The 18,050-nt window shown below is 43.4% G+C and overlaps 1 protein-coding gene across 1 annotated transcript in view; it reads left to right on the top strand.

Annotated features, from left to right (window-relative positions):
- CC2D2B (coiled-coil and C2 domain containing 2B) overlaps positions 1-18,050 on the top strand; it is a 1,912,120-nt gene that overhangs the window by 674,105 nt on the left and 1,219,965 nt on the right. The gene's annotated exons all lie outside the window — the stretch shown is intronic.

Below are 18,050 nucleotides of genomic sequence, written 5' to 3' on the forward strand. Positions count from 1 at the left end.
TATTTAAGACTATAGAATCAATTGCCAATCCTACTGCAATCGTCACCGTTGTTGAATGTATTTGGAACTTGATGGAGCCATTAGTCTGTTTTTTTTCCACAACAAAGACCAGAGCACCAGAGATGTGATGTTGGGTGACAAAATCTCAGTCCCAGATACTCTTCCTGACTGTTTGCATCTTCACTAATTCCCACATTTGAAATATTTCTTGCCTCTTTCTTCCACTGATTTTGAAAAATTATCTTCTTCTATCATACAATCTAGCTGTCCTTGGAACCATGCCTCTGTAAGCTCAATCTTGTAGGTAAAGAGTTTGTCAGTCGCTTACTCTTGCAGGTTGTATATAAAGTTGTCAATTACTTACTCTTGCAGGTTGTACATAGGGTAGTCAGTCACTTACTCTTGCGGGTTGTATATAGGGGTGTCAGTCACTTACACTTGCAGGTTGTATATACCTCCTTGAATTTTGAAGAAACCTTCCTCCAAACCATATGATGCAGATAACCTTTCGCAATGTTCCTTCTGATTGTCTTTGTTTTGGATGGATGAGCTTTAAACTATCATAGATAGAGATGGTCTCAGGGTCCAGATTTTGCTTACTTTACCAGCAGCATCCAACATCTTTGACCATTTATTTATTATGTAAACTTTCACATAAATCGGTGATAACATGAAACACATTTTACATAGATAACATTACAATGTTCAATATGATTTACATAGTTTATTATTATATACTTTAAAACATGTGTATATCAAAGGTCTACATGCTGCCGGTTATCATGCTGCCCGTCGTGTTTGCTCTACACTGATTATACACTGCAGTCTAAGCCATCCGCTACCTGTGTTTGGCCGTGGTTGTGCTACCTGTTTCAACTTCCAGAATTTGGAGGTATTTAATTTCTGATGTGCTGCTTATGCACACCCCTCAGAGCATTACGCAGAAGCCAATACCAGGATAATTTGGACTCCTTATATTTGTTGTGCTAATATTCTCCAACCCAAGTGGCTCTTAGCCCTGAAGACGTTTCTTTCGGCAATAAGGAATGAAAAACGTTGGCTGTTTGCCATTTTTAAAGGTGTCAAGAATAAAGACGAGCATTGGAATATATTTGCTTGTTTTGATTTACTCTCTTCGAGTGCACCATCCCTATCTGTGAATTCCCTTGGACTTTGTAGCATCTAACAACGGCGGATGCAGGAAGTAGTTGCACCAAACTTGATGACATTTACTTTGGAATTTAGGTGCTCAACCTTGGTCTGTCGTTGTTGGCCTTTCTTTTATATCAAAGCTCTACAGTGTCGACTTTATTAAAATAGAGAGATGAGTCAGATAAAGTGCATGTTTAGTACTTTTTTAACAGCTAAAGTAAATATCACTTATGAGGCTCGTACAGCTCTAGATATATAAACAATACTAATGGCATATCTTATAGTGGGCATCCACATTGACTACTTGACTTGTTATTGTTATAAATTTGCCAAAAATGTGCCTTAGGTCCCCTGGTTAAAAATTTTTTTTTATACTTTATTTATTTTGTACAGTCAACATTACAATTCACACATACTGTGGCGCTTTTCATTTACAAGGTACACATCATAACATATGTACGTTTTAATTTACAGTGACGAATATTATCGTTTCGTGCCGGCATAGCTGACAGTGGATTCCCATCTCATCGTATTACGGCGATAAAGCTCTTATCATCCTAGGCTTACAGCACAGCAGGCATCAATAGATACTATACTATATCACACATGAAGTAGAAACATGAATCCCTCCATCTTCACCTTAATTGCAAAAGGGAGAAAAAGTTATAACAGAGCATCATCTATATTGTATATTGTCATCCATTAACATATATTACTCATCTTCCTGTAGCGTTAAGAAGTATTGTTTCAGCGGTTCCCAGGAATCGCGGGGTCTCGATGAAAGCGGTAGCTCTTCCGCGTACATCTCCATGGTTTCCCTGCAATATGACATGTCTGTAAGCCAGTCTTTGAATCTAGGGGGTCGTTTACTTCCCATCTAATGGCTACTCGTTGTTTCACCAGTAGCAGTGCCACAGCCAGAAACGTACTCCTTTTTGTTGGCGTTAATTTATATATCCCCTGTAAGCACACAAGAGGCGTGTTTGGCACCTGTTCAGCTAGCATTTCGGTTATCGCCCCCATAATGTCAGTATTTATGTATCTGTGGACATGCCCACGCCAAGTGTAGGAAATCCGCATTCATCTCTGTTGCCTGTCATGTGTTCTGAGGCCGTATCTGTGGAGTTGGGATGGGGTGTAATAAAATAGGTGGAGAAATGTAAAATGTATTATCCGTAGATTACAGTATGATGTCAGTAATTGTAGTTGTGTCCAGCTATATTTCCAATCCATCTCCTCTATCTTGTCTCCTAGCAGTGTTTCCCGTCTAGCTAATGATCTATTGGCCGCCCCACTTTGTTCCGATTGTGACGTATTGTATAGGCGGGTGACTAACTTCTGGCGCGATGGCGCTATGAGTAGGACCTGTAATGCTTGTAGCGTTGGTGGCTCCTCCGGGTAGGTGTTATATTATTCCTGAACCGCTGCTTGCAGTAGTAGGTGAGCAAATGCCTTCATTGATGTGTTGTGTGTGCTTAGTGCCGGGTCATTTCTTTGTATGAATCTGCCGTGTGGGAAAACATCCTTCATAGTGGAACGTTTCATATCTTCCAGCAATAACATCATGTTCTTTTCTTGTGTTACTGATCATTTTGGATGCTTAGCAATGGGAAGTGCTGGGGCGTATATAGGCAGTTTATTTGCCCTATGTGCTAATGCATGCCACGCATGTGAGGTGCAGTACACAGGCTGGATCGTGTCCTTATGTATGTAAGACCTCGGGTTCGATACAAACGTCATCAGTGGAGTGGGTTGTACACTGTCTGTTTCCACTGCGACGTGCAAAACGTACAGTGGTTTTGTCTAGTAGTGAGCATGTTGTGCTTGTGCGCAGTAGAAATATAGCTGCAGGTCCGGTGCTCCAAACCGCCCATATGATATGGCTTTGTCAATATAGTCCAACTGATCCTAGCCTGTTTACTTGCCCATGTCAGTCTCTGCATTGCTGACCTCAGCTTTACAAAGAAAGCTTGCGTCGTCCAGATTGGGATATTAATAAATAGATATAAAAACCTGGGCAAGACAATCATCTTTTGCAGCGCAATCCTATCTGCCAAGTTCAGAGGCATCTGTATCCATTTAGTTATTTGCTCATCCAGTTTAGTCATTGCCCTACTATAGTTTTCTCTAATGGCGAGGTCTGGGTCTCTATGTATCCATATGCCCAAATACTTCACCGGGTCAGTTTGCCATTTCAGGGGATAGTCTAGTGTTGGTTGGGTCGTGGCTGGCGTTAGTGGTATAACCACCAATTTGTCCCAGTTAATTCGTAACCCTGCGTCCTGCTCAAAACGGATGTATTCTCTAATAAGGTTGTTTAACTATATATTAGGGTGACGTGTAAATAGTACCATGTCATCTGCATATAAGGATATGCTGAGGGGGCATAGGCTAAACTGTAGAGCAGCTTCCCAGTGACACGGGTGGATCCTACAGGCAAGGGGCTCTAGAATCAGGGTGACCAAGATCTGTGATAACGGGCAGCCCTGTCTCGTCCCCCTGTTCACTTCAATAGGGTCAGACACTTGTCCATTCATTCTAATCCTAGCTGTTGGGGCATGGTATAAGATCTCTATCCATCTGAGAAAATGTTCCGGGAATCCCATCCAGCTTAGTACTACAAACATAAATGGCCATTCCACCAAATCAAAAGCCTTTGCAGCATCCAGCAGTGCTGCCGGCAATTCTGGATCCAGCTGGTGGTACAGGGCAAAAATGGTGCGTATGTTTTGGGTAGTAGATCTGGTGGGTTCAAATCCTGCTTGATCAGGCAATACCAGCATCTCCTGCAGTAGCTGTATCCTAGTTGCAATGACTTTGGCTAGAATCTTTGTGTCTATGTTTATCAATGACAGGGGACGGTATGAGTCGCATCGTGACAAATCTTTATCTGGTTTGGGGAGCGTCACTAAGAGTGCTTCCCTAAGCGAGATAGGGAGCCTACCTTCTTCATATGTTTCCTCCTACATTTCCGCTGAATGTGGTATTGACAGGTCTTTATATGTTTTATAGAACTCCCCGGGAAATCCGTCCATCCCAGGAGCCTTGTTGTTTGGTAATGAGTTTATTGCATCCGTGAGTTCATCTTTGGTGATGTGGTGGCTGAGAAATTTTCAGTGTATATCTGAGAGCCATGCAAGAGCCACGTCCTGAAGGTAGTGATTGATTTCTTCTGCTGTAGTGTATGTTTGTTTGTCATAGAGCTGTGAGTAATAGTTCTTGAAACAGTTTGATATGGATGTAGTGTCGTACAACATTTGATCTGCGTCATCCCTGATCTGCGTTATGTATGATGACGTGTACGAAGGTCTGATCTTACTTGACAAAGCTCATCCCGGCCTACCACCCTCCCCCTAGTTTTGCGCTGTGCATCGTTTTGATTTGTATTTTATCTCTTCCGCAGCGTATCTCTGGTAATCGTACATTCTTTTCCTAATTCTTACGAGTAGAGCTGGATTATGTGTCTGTGTGTGTTCCACTTCCAGCGTACTGATGTCCCTTTCTATTTTATTTAATTGCTGTTGGATATCCTTCAGGATCCGGGCATGCTTGTTAATGCAGTGACCTCGAATTGTTACCTAAATGCTTCATACAATGTCCCCGGACTATCCACTGACTGGAAGTTTAACTCAAAGTAGTCGACTATTGCCTGTCGAAGCTCATTTTGGAATACTCCCTTGGTTAAAATTTATATAAAATCTCCTAAAATCTGGCTCCAAAAGTGCAGCTAAGTACAATTGCATTTTTCCGAGTATTGCTGAAGCACAGATTAGGACTAAGGGGCAGATGTATCAAAGCAATTTTTAGTCGCAAACGCTGCGATTCGCAAAAAAGCAGCGTTTGCGACTAAAAATTCGCTAAACGGTATGTATGAAGAAAATTGCATAGCAAAATTAAGGAATCGTAAAATTTGCGATTCCTTAATTGTGCGTAAGCATTTAAGGAATCGCAAATTGCGATTCCTTAAATGCTATGCATCAAGCATTCAATTATTGCGATTTCTTTCACAAATGCACTTTTTGGCATTTGTGAAGGTGCCATATGGTGCACATACATGCCCTTAGGGCATGAATGTGCGCCATATGCGCATACATGTAAATTTCAGGCCTGCATCAGGGTGTCCTTATGACACCCTTGAAATTATTCTCAATTTGCGATTCTCAAATTGAGAATCGCATATTGAGAATAACTTCACATTCATTCCTATGGGCCTCCTGGCCCATATAAATTAATGGGAAATTATTCCTTAATTGCGATTAGCAATTTGCTAATCGCAATTAAGGAATTTTAAGAAATCGCTAAAATATTGCGATTATTTTCATATAAATACCATTTTGCAATTCTCAAATAGCAATTCTCAAAAAATCGCTATTTGAGAATGGCAAATAGGTATTTTGATACATCTGCCCCTAAATTACTTATGCTAATATAATGCTATTAACGTGAATAAAACTGCACATCTTTTTATCAACCATGGTGTCCGTGGAGACACTAGATTTCTCATGTAAATCTTCATCCTTTGCGACATCTACTGCAGATGCTGCAGTGTTCACCATTTTGCTAAAAATAGAAAGACCATGTGTGTCTGCTATTAGCAGTTGAAAAATCAAACTACATATCTTGAAGTAGTATGATAAAAGACATAAAATATTGTAAATTTTGGGAACTGCCCCTGAAAGCTAACTCAGCCACCCCTAATTCTAATCCAAATGTTTTCTGGTTAAGCTTTTCCTCAAAGCCAAGTAAAATTTCCATAGTCGAATTTCCCAATGTATCTAAAAATTCTAATTGCTTTATTATAATTCATTCTAAACCATGCAGATATATAGCAGGTACTTTAGTGATATATCTATTCTGGTAAGGGGTACTGCTATTCATTCCAATGAAAAAGGTTAACAAGCCCATCTCAGCAGAAGTTGCCTTTTAATCCTGAAAAAATCTCGAAATTTTTAAATGGCTTTGAAAGCTATACCAAGGTAGAAATGTTCCTATCAAGAACAGACCCTTGAGAAGAACATGTCATATTTTTATCTCTGAGGCTTCCCAAGACATCAAAAACAAAAGGAATAGAGAGAGACTCTGGGGGGGCGGTTAGTAGTGACTAGGGCACAGAAGCATTAGGTGAGACATCCAGGACAGATTAGCAAAACACCAATCAGAGCAAGGCGCCTAAAGAAAGGCAGGCACTTCCAGGGGAATTTATGAAGAGGCAGTGAAGGTTGGTAGTTTCCTAGCAATTGCTTAGAGGTATGGTTCCCCAATCATAGTTCAACCACCATTCTCCCCTTCAAGAACCTTTGTTGTCTTTTCTCGGTTCCTTCTCAGCTTCCTCCCTTTCTGCTGTTACCATTGTGTGCTACTTAATTCTTGAATTATTGGATTCATTGGATATTCTGCACTGTTGTCTGAATATACGATTGTACTCCTTTGGTATACAACTGTTATTGTGTCCTCCAATCCTGGTACTCTATTGATTCAACATCTTCCAACATCATATGGCCATCTCCTCCAGTCTCCAGCTTTGTCAGGTTACCAGAGAAATTCCCAGTATTCCTTTGACTCTTTACTGATATTCCTCTGGTAAGATCTGGTAAGTAATGTGCTGGGATATTTTGAATGAAGGGCCATAATTGTTTGCTGTTACTAGTACTTCTCATCTGTCCTTTAAATAGGCTTAACATATCATTCTAGTAGTGCTTGCCCTTTGGCCTGGTGAAACACATCTACATAAGCTGCTTTTCTTTCTCTCTATCAATACCTTCCCCCATTTTCCCCAAAAGAGAGCACTGGCTTCTGAGTCCATTCTACCAGTTGTGGTCAGATGTTTCTCTTGGTGTGAAGCCTAAAAGATTAGCATCAGAATTCTAAATAGTGTTGTATCAATATAAGATCCTCACAATTTGTTTACAGCCTGGATCTCCACCTTCAAATGCATTTAATGTGATTGCTTAAAACAATAAGTAGTGGTGTCTTAGTTAAATTAAAACTCGACTATTGCAATGGGCTCCCGGTAGGAGTATACAAATCCGTGATGGTTAAGCTTGAGGTCCTTCAGAACTGTGCGGCAAGACTGCTTTTTGGATTAGCCAAATTTACATCTGCAAAACATGCCCTTAAAGCATTACACTGGCTACCTATGGAAAAGCGTATAATATTCAAGGCCATGTGTATTGCTTTCAAGTCTCTGAAGGGCGTTGGACCATGCTCTGTGAGGAAGCGTTTTTCATGGTACACCCCCTGTCGAACTTTGCGATCAACCTCATTGAAGTTAGTAGAGGAACCCACGTTCCGTCTTCAAAGATGGGGTGGCAAAAGCTTTTTTAGTATTTCCACTAGATGGTGGAACAAGCTTCCCTTTGATCTGAGAAATGCCCCTGAATTGCTGTTTTTTAGGAAAGACCTAAAGACTTGGCTCTTCTGTTTGTAACCTGGAGTTGGTCTGAGCTGTTGTTCAGTTAATCGGTGACCTGATGCAGTTCTCTCAAGCGCCTTGACGCCTTTGGGTATATGTTGCGTCATATAAATATTTGAAATAAATAAATAAAATAAATTCAATCAGTGAATTTAACAGACTGTGTGGTATATACAGTGTCATCAATCTGGTCCATGGTGTGCACTGTCAACTTTATTGAGGATACTAGAGAGATCGATAAATGCTGCATAGACAGACTTTTTACATCTTACATTCTGTTTTATAATTAACCTCAATGCTAGAGCATCATCTACCGTACAACAGGTGAAACAGCCTTTACTCTGAAGTTTTACTTTGGATTACATTTACCACGCATTTTTTACTTCGAATACCACACAAGACTTTACCACTCAATTGATCAGCTCAATTGGTGGCAGTGTTTCACCTTGTGTGGCAATCTTTTAAGACATAGAGTTGTTGTTGGCTGAGGTTCCTGTGTTTTAGGGATCAGGGCATGTGTTTGCTTCGTACAGTCTCATTTTAAAACTCATAAGTGTCATCGAGTGAATGGGAGGTAATTGAATTAACCTTGGGCGTATTGGAGGCTGATGCTACCCTACCCATCAGCAACTTCATTTGATTGTGAGTCCACCTGAAATGTACCTGAATAACCCCTTAACTACCTGACGCCAGTGGTTTCCCAGCACAGCAATAAAAGACAAGAAGAGTGCCTTTAAGTGAAGATTTAATTACCCCTTGCGTGTTAAATAAACTCCAGGTGCAGACATTTCATGACTCTTGTTCTGTGTCACTTCAATAGTCCTTTTTCACTTTCAATAAATATTCGAGGAAGTTGGGGCTTGAACGTTTCTTTTTACAGAGAATAGAGCACTTTGTAGCAGGATGGATGATCAGAACAGAAAATGCTGCATACAGGTAACTAAATTTACTTTACATTCCATAACAACATCAATACATTTACAGCAGAAATGGTATGCGTGGTGAAAGTATGCGTGCTTGTTGTTTGCTTGGTAAGTGTACTTTTAGTGTTAATGGCTGTACAACAGTGGTAATGGTATGCGTGGTTAAATATGCAATGTAAAGAGGTGCGTGGTAAAACCCCATGTGGTAATGTCATACAACCTTTAAAAGCACCTGCTACAGTGTTCCTTGTGCATCCAGCTTTAAGGCAGCAATAAAAATGTCAAGATAACTTTTGTGATGAATGTTTCTTCCAGAGCGAGAGATCGGAGTTTTGTCTAGTGACAGTTTTGACTCACGATGAACTAGCACAGAGGGTTAATATACCTGCTGCAAAGAACAGATCTGTATTTTATGTGGTTAGCTGAGTGGATTAGTAAAGCCCGCCTTTACAAGCGATTTAAAACAGAGGATGTCATGGGGTGGGGGTGGGGGCACCAAAAAAGTCTGCCCCACTAGGTGCCACCAGTGCTAAAGCAGGCCCTGTGTGTGTGTACTGATTTCACCGTTCACCCTTTCATACACAACCCGAACTCAGTGCGAGGCGTGAATGACAACTTACAGTTTAACCTTTTCTCCTTAAAGTTGTAGTTTACTTTTTAGGTTTAGGAAATCTACCTGTCTAACTCAATAATTTCGGGGAAAACAACACCACCCCCATGTTTCTTATTCAGTTGTGACGCTCTTCCCCCCCCCCCCCCAAAAAAAAAAAAACCACACTCATAGTAAGTAGCTAAATAGTTAACCAAAAATGCTCAAGGAAATTGAACAAGAGGTGCATCTCCCATTTTATCATGCATCCATAGCCGGCATGAAAAAATCAGAGAAACAAATGGTACAGCTAATAAAATGTACGCTAAAATTCAAAAGCAATAAAAAGCCAGTGTTAAAATGCGGCAATATAAAACCCAAGAAAACCAGAAAGAACTGCAGCCATTGAAATATGACAGACATAAAAAAGTAATCTCTTAAAAAAATAACAATAAAAATAAAATTTCATTGCGTAAAATGTAACAGCATAGAAATTAGTAAAAAACGAAAGATTACTAAATAAAATTCAAAATAGGAATAAGTCACTCTAGACCCTTAAAAACAAATACATTTTCCCATAAAAAAAAGGACAAAATTGGTGTTCACCCTTAAAAATACCTTCCCTAACAACAACCACCAGACCTTTGTTTTTTTAATATATTTATCTAGGAGCTAATAAGGTGCTGTTGCTTTTAGCTGCAAAGAGAAAGAAAGCCCATGTACAATTTCTCACTTAACTAGATTGACATTAAAAGAATACTGAAGATGGAATACATCAAAACAAAATAGATGGTGAAAAAGACCCAATAGCCAAAATAAAATCCCTATGTAATTAAAAGTGAAGATATACTGATTACAATGATCGATTTCAAAAGTGTAACACACAATGAAAACGAGGAAAAGTGTTATATGGGCTGGCACCTACAGGCCTAGACAAATAAATCTGCGGGGCACCCAGCATACACATGAGAAAACAAAACAAAAATAATATGAAGTGTTCTATCAAGAAATAAACAATCTGAAATGAACATAATTGACCATGTATGTGAGAGCCAGGTAAACATTGTAACCCTCTCCCAGAAAACAGTTTCTGTTTCTCCTTTAAAATGGGACAATCCACAAATGACCCTGAACACCACAGGCAGAGACAGAATGGTGTTAAAAGCTGATAAACATAAACTGAGAAAACTAATAGGTCTAGATTATCTAGATTGTTTTAGATGTTTGTGCTCTTTGTTGTAATGGTAATATGTAGTTGGATAATATGTCTGGATTCACAAAAAAGAAAACACCTCTACGCAGAAATTATTAAGGTAGGCAGGTACATATGCAAGTATTAGTCTTTCTTTTAAAAAAATATCTTTTTATTAACAGGTTAACGAAGAAAAGAAAAAACATCGGTTGGGTAATAGTTCCTCAATGGTAAAGAAAATGAAGTGTCGCTCATACAGAATCATAAAGACAATACACACGTTATGTTTCATGGGGATACTTGCGCTTCCACCAAAGCTTGCCGCGCCGGGGGCGCACAAATCTTCCCGCTATGGCTATTCCAGGTCCCCCATACTTTTCCCCACTTTTCGGAACAACCACTGGCAACATATACTGACTTCTCCAAGAACATACACCAGTCCATGTCCTCCACCCATTTGGTATCCCGGGGTGGCTGACTGGCTCCCCACAGCTGAGCAATATTTCGCTTCGCTACCATACACGCCAGTGTTACCCACTGTTTCCCATATACATTCAAGTCTTTGGGTTCCCACACATTCCATATACATCTCCGGGCCTCCGGTAGTATCTCCACCCCCAGAGCGCCAAGCATCTCGTCATGAACCTTTGTCCAATATTCCTGTACTTCCATGCAATGCCACAGAGTATGCATAAATGTGCCAAGCTCTCCACACCCCCTTCGGCACTCTTCACTCTCACTGCAACCCATTCGTACCAGGCGAGACCCTGTAATGTACGACCTATGCAAAATCTTTAGTTGCACCAGTCTAAGTCTCATCTGGATCGCAATAACCCTCAGGGAGGAGACCGCCTCTGTCCAGTCTTCATCATCTAACTCCATCCCGTCTGCAGTCCACTGTGTCCGGATGTGGCCAAGCGGGTCCTCCATATTGTTAATAAGCTTTTTGTATATTAAAGAGATAGTCTTTTCAGGTATATACCCGTCTAGTACTCGATTTTTGAGAGGAAAGGCCTCTGGAAGCGTGGTGCCTCTGAGTATTTGTGTGAGGAGTGCATGTCTAACCTGGAGGTAATGATAATACTCACTATCATGCAGGCTATATTGAATCGAATGTGTGTATTGTGTCCCCACCCCAAACGTCTTTGATCTGAGTGATCCCAATAAGATCCCACTTGTCAAATCCTTTAGACTTCCACAAGCTCCCAAGTCTCTCCGAATTCCATAGGGGGGTGGCCAAGGTTAATTTCCCTTCCCAGGTAAGATATCTGTTGGCCGCGTGCCACACGTGGACTGCATTTGCCATTAGGCCTGCCAGTGAAAACCGCCTAAGCCTGGCATAAAGCACCCTGGTGAAATCCCCACCCGGCACCTGTCCACGATCCATGGCATACCCTGGATCCCCTGGGGGTCTGTACACAACATAGTTTACCATCGCAAGGTGCGAGGCCCAATAGTATTTCCGTAGATCCGGCAGTCCAATCTCCCCACTGTACCAAGGGAGGGTAAGTTTAGTGAAAGCTATACGGGGACTTCCGTCCCACAGAAGCTTCCTCTGGAGGGTCTCTATATCTTTAAAATAGGATGCCTGTACCGGGTCCATTGTTTTCTGAAGTACATACAAAAATCGGGGAAGAGCCATCATCTTAAACAGTACCGCCCTACCCAACAGGGAGAGTGGATGAGCCTTCCAGCGCTCCACGTCCCTTTTAAACCGGTTCAAGGGGGTACTCAGGTTATTGGTATACCGCAACTTCGAATCAAGTGTCGTATAAATACCTAGGTATTTAAACCCTACTGGCTCAATTTGTATAGGGCATGACTGAGGGATTACCGGTGGCTCGCCCCTAAGGATGAAAAGCACCGATTTCGACCAATTAATTGCGAATCCGGAATACCTTCAGAATATGGCAAGTACATCTAGAAAACCAATCAGAGATCCCCTAGGGTTGGTGAGATATAGTAAAATATCATCAGCCTACAATGAGATTTTATCCTCCCACTCCGACATCCATCGCAGGCCTCGTATTGACCGGTCCCATCTGACCCAAGCCACAAGAGGTTCAAGCGCAAGAGCGAAGAGAAGCGGTGACAAAGGGCACCCCTGTCTTGTGCCCCTACCAAGGGGAAAGTCAGCCGATTTGCAGTTATTAACAACTACTCTGGCCAATGGGTTAGGATATAGCAAACGCACCCAACCAATGCCAATACCGCAAACAGATAGGACCACTCGACCCTATCGAATGCCATAGTGGCATCCAAGGACACTAGTACCATCGGGTCATGAATCTTCGAGGAGCCACCCAAAATCCCATGCAACCTCCGCAGTTTAAGGGCCGTGTTTCGGAGCGGTATGAAGCCAGACTGATCCGGGTGTATCAGAGTGGTGATTACCTTAACCAATCTAGTAGCAAGTAGCTTCGCCAGGATTTTAGGCTCGGCGTTAAGCAGAGAAATGGGTCTATATGAGGAGCAAAGTGCCTTAGGCTTACCTGCCTTGTTGATAACCACGATATTAGCCTGGTCACATGGGAGTCCACCTTTCTCTCTACTTTCTGCGAACATGGATCGAATATATGGGGCGAGTTTATTAGCATTCAATTTAAATAATTCTATAGGGATTCCGTTTGGGCCGGTGGCCTTCCCGGATCTCACCCCTCTGATCACCTGCGCCACTTCATCATCAGTAAAAGGGGAGTCCAGATATCCCTTATCCTCCTCCGACAGCTCAGGCATACAGACATCCCTAATCATATAACTGTTCTCCGCCTCTGAATATCCACTGACCGAAGTGTATACTCCTCTGTAATAGTCAGAGAACTCATCCGCCACTGCCTATGTGTCTGTGACCATGACGGAATCTGCTCCCTGTAGCTCAGGTACGAGCCACGCAATCAATTTACCAGCCTTGTCTTCATGCTCATATATTCGACTTTGGGTGACGTTATTCTGGGTTACCGCCCTATCTCTGGCTAGGCCTTTATATTCATCCTGTCATAGTTTCAAGAGATGCAGGTCTTCCGAAGTGGCCGACCTAGCCACCTTACCTTCCAACCTTACCACCTCTGCCTCCGCTCTCGCAACCTCCGCTCGATGCTTCTTTTTCTTCCCCCCCACCAAAGATAGAACCTCTCCGCGCATTACCGTCTTAAATGCTTCCCACAAAGACTGTACTGAATCAACAGTACCCACATTTTCCTGGAAGTAACGCTCCGAGATCATGGTAACTTCTCTCTTAGTGGCAGGGTCTTTTAAGTGCCACGCATTAATAGGAGCAACTCTGCCAACCGCAGGCTGCCCATACTCCACCCTCAACCACATAGGCGAATGATCGGAGATACCGCTACCAAGGTAGCGTGCCTCTCTGACTGCAGCTGCCATGGCCGCCGGTATCAAAGCGTAATCTAGTCTGGACATGCTGCGGTGTGCAGTGGAAATATGCGTGAAGTGCGCCTGTGTCGGATTTCAAACCCGCCAGCTATCTACAAGCCCCAACGTTTCAAGAAAGTCCGATAGCCACCTTTGAGCTGGTCTGAGTATCCTTGCCAGGTGTCTGTCCATCTATCCGTCGATCACTGCATTAAACGTCGCTCCCTAATACCAAGAGGCCCAGGGGCAGGGTGAGAAAGACAGCACCCAGATCTCGGAAAGTGTCGGATTGGAGCCAAGGGGGACTCATATGGGCAAAAAGGTAACTGTCCTCCCCCCCCCACTGTCCCGAGACACCAATATAACAGCCCCTTTGGTCAGACCACGTAGCCTGGATTGTTAAGGGAAAGGAGTTCTTCATCAAAATTCCAACTCTCCTGGACCCCGTGGTAAACCAGGCATGAGCCACCAGTTTATATCCCCCTTTATGCAGAGCCGTGCAGCGGTTGCCAATGAGATGTGTCTCTTGCAATAAAACTACATCCGGAGCTTGCCTTCTCACCAATTGATTAACCCTTCCTCTCTTGATCCTGTCCCCAAGGCCATTCACATTCCAGCTCAGCACCTTTATCCCCGATCCCTGGCTAACATACGACATTTGACCAGTGTGGGTATCGTCTTACTGCTACATTGCCACCCAATGCATGAAAGAAAAAGATTAAAGAAAAACCCAACAATGCAAACATTATCGTGTACAATAGGATCTCCACACCGAATCTCTTCACCCACCCCTCATTCCACCCCCCCTCCCTGCACCCCTGCATATGGCAAACGCCCATCCCCAACTCGCAGTGTGCCTGTCGCCCAATTCCCCCCTGAACGATTAACTAAAGGTAGTAATGAGGAGTTAACCAGAGCCCCGCCCCTCCCCCGGCCTCAAAGCAATGTCTTATGCCCTGACTTAGTTCACAGCCATGATGCAAGCCACCAGGTCCAGAAAGAAAGAGCTGTAGAGTCTCCCCGACATCCAAGTCTCTCCAACAGTGCAAACAGTTCTGCGTCTGCCGACATTACTGTTCGAGTCGTTCCTCCTCGTCTCCGTGCTCGTGTTCCTCAGCCCTTACCGAGGGCCTGCTATCAATCCAGTCCGATGCCACTTCCCGATTATCAAAAAACCAGGTCTTCCCCTCAAATTCCTCTCTCTTCCCCTTCCCTAGTGCAAGGCGTCTCCGCAGCTGTCCCGAGTAGTCTCACCTTCTTCAAAAACAGTTATAGGCTCCCGGCGTCTGACTGGCACAGCATGGGGCTCCCCTCATGGCCACTCCTCTCAAAAGACCGCCGCTCGTTCCCAGGGGCCGCACGTCCTGTACTACGAACCCCAGGGACCAAACCGCAGTTCTTCCCCCTCAGCGGGCGCGGCTAAGGTCCGCAACTTGTCGCCAATTCAAAACCGCCTCATAGCGGTGAGCCTGCCTCTCCGATCTTCCGGGCATTAACTCACCCAAAGTGCTTATGGCTGGGCCGGTCAGCAGCAGAATCAAGGTATTAGTCGGGCCAGGCAAGTCGCGGAGACGCTTTGGGGGCCGGACCGGTGACTTCCGGTTTCCGGCCCCGTTGTTGTGCAACTTGCAGCCGGGGTCGGGATGCACTTTAGTTCCCGGCTCAGAAAGCAGTAGGCCGCAGGCTTACAAGTGGCGTAACTCGGGCCCGACACCCGAGCCAGCCGAAAAACGCCCCACCAGGCGTCGCTTCTCTACCGCTGTCCGACTGTATGCTCTGGGCACAGGATGTGCTTCAGGATAGTGCTGAGGGTGGCCGGGGTCTCAGGAGCCCAGTGCTCACGCGGCCATCTTGGTCTTGTGCGTGGCTCCTCCCCCTTATTGGTCATTTTTATGTGAACAACTGTTCTTGTCTACACCTTGTGCTACGTATTACTCTGGTACTTTCTTTTTATATCAATAAAAACTATTTAACTAAAAAAAAAACTGTTCTTGTCGTGATCTCTAAATGAGATATGCAACGCCACCATGTGGCAGGCTGTCAAAAGTTCCTGTGCTGACAATTAAGTGTTGGTGTCCAGCACCGAAAACCCCAGCTCAAATGAAACACTGTTAGAGCCCAGGCAAGAGCCAAGCCCTGAAAATGTTTGTTATGTAAATCATGCAACAAACATCATATGAAATGTGACAAAGACTTTTCAAATTTTTTAAAAGTGTATTCCTTTAAATGTGGAAGCTTTGACATTAATACGTCACATTATAGCACTGCACTGAAAAGTACATTTTAAAAGTGATGTTTTTTAAGCATACACTTAGAACCATTCCTTCCCAGGCCTCACCCTGACAACAATGCCATTACTGAACTAAGAGGTAAAATAGCTGTCATGTGAACCCTGTATTTCCCGAGTCTTATCCATAGAGCAATATTAAAGTCTAATAATTTAAACCCTAGCCTGGCTCAAGCTGTCAGTTCAAATAACGGTGTGGTCCTATGAGCAACTGCAATAATGAATTCGTAATGTAGAAAATTTGAACAGATCACACTTAACGCTGCTTCAAATAATTAAACCAAATTTTATATTTCAAAACTATTTATAGCATATGCATTTTTCATGGAGTTCCTTTCATCATGGTTGCTCCAACAAGGGTGAAAAGAGAGGTGTTTATAGAGGTGCTAATGTGCGTTGTGATCAGAAAAAAGAAGAAAGAAAGTAAAGGTAGTTCTCACAATATTCACCAATTAACATCCATGGCTATGAGAGAGACATTCAAATTAACCATGCTCAAAGAAGCCTGTCTGAGAGCTTTAATCAATCTTAATGTTCCTTGTTTAGGGGGTGGTGACTGAATCAAAACCTGCCACTCATCAATCAATCAATCATCGAATTTATATAGCGCACTACTTACCCAGAGGGTCTCAAGGCGCGGGGGGGGGGTATGTTACTGCTCGAACAGCCAGGTCTTGAGTTGCTTCCTGAAGGCGAGGTGGTCCTGGGTCAGGCGAAGGTGGGTGGGGAGGGAGTTCCAAGTCTTGGCGGCGAGGTAGGAGAAGGACCGTCCCCCTGTGGTGGTTCTACGGATGCGGGGGACGGCGGCGAGGGCGTGGCTGGTCGAGCGAAGCTGGCGTTTGGGAGCGTAGAAGTTGAGGCGGCTGTTGAGGTATCCTGGGCTTTGGTTGTGTAGGGCTTTGTGTGCGTGGGTGAGGAATATATAACTCAATCCAGGCTTAGGGGCTCATTGTTGCCAACGTTTCAACACAACATTTGCATGAGGTTGATTAAGCCCTTGCACGCGAGTCTTCGTCAGGATGGTGATTTGTATACGGCAACCTAAAAAAGACACACTTAATCAATATGATGTGGGTCCCATTAAAAACACTCAATTGGCAGTTTTACAAGAAAGCCACTAACCTAAGTTGGCGCAGCCGCACCGTAGGTAGGGGAAGGTGTTTTACCTTGATACACCTTTCTCTCTCGATTAAGTGTTTAATGTTCACAACCTTCACCTATTCCATCTGGGGTTGTTGAAAAACTGCAGTGAGTTAAAAATACAATTTTTTTTATATAGCACGAACTAGACCCGGACGTATTAGGGCACTTTGCATGAGCACAGAGTTGATTTAGGATAAAAAATCGGCATGGGTACGATTAAAAAAAAGTGGCCCACATTTGCATAATGCCTTTCTGCAAAACACTACTTTGGTAATTTAAAAAAAAAATGCACGGAATAGTTTGCCATGGTGAAACACACCTGAAAACAAGTGAGGTCACTTCTGCTCAGGCACCCTGCCCTGCTCAATATGCCCGCATTCATTGGTCGGCTCAGCCAGAAAAAAAGAGTGACACCTCTGCCTCTTGACAAAAGGGAGGTAATGGACGTCCATCTACCTCCAGAAAGGCCACTCAGGCACCACTGGGCCGCTGGCAGCATCGAACAATGCAGAAACTGCCCAAATCGGCCACCCAGGCTGCTAAAAAAAAGCAGCCCACAGCTAGGATTCTGATACGGGCCCCTAGGGCATTGCCTGAGTGCCTGCGTTACCAATCCGATGCTCCATGAGCACTAGATGCGTTACAGACGGTCAGATTCATTTTTTTTGGTTAAGCATGGGGAGATTAAGTGATTTACCCAGAATCACTGGATGTTGCAATTCCTGGTGAGACTCGAACACAGTTCCCCAGCTCTGAGGTTGACCATCCTAGCCGTTAGGCCACGTCCTCTCCAGAGAATCATCCATCTACCATCAACCATCTAAAAGCACAAGTGTGATAGAACAGGTTTGTGAGGAAACCTGCCTCATCATGATAGGCCAATCTAATAGATTCAGCTAGATGAGATATCCATAAACATCCATAAATGGAAAGTCAAGGCCTTTGCTTAGTTTACAAATACGGAAAGCCAAGTGTAAGCATGT

This window comes from Lissotriton vulgaris, chromosome 5 (assembly GCF_964263255.1).
Source record: "Lissotriton vulgaris chromosome 5, aLisVul1.2, whole genome shotgun sequence".
In the NCBI taxonomy this organism is placed as follows: domain Eukaryota; kingdom Metazoa; phylum Chordata; class Amphibia; order Caudata; family Salamandridae; genus Lissotriton; species Lissotriton vulgaris.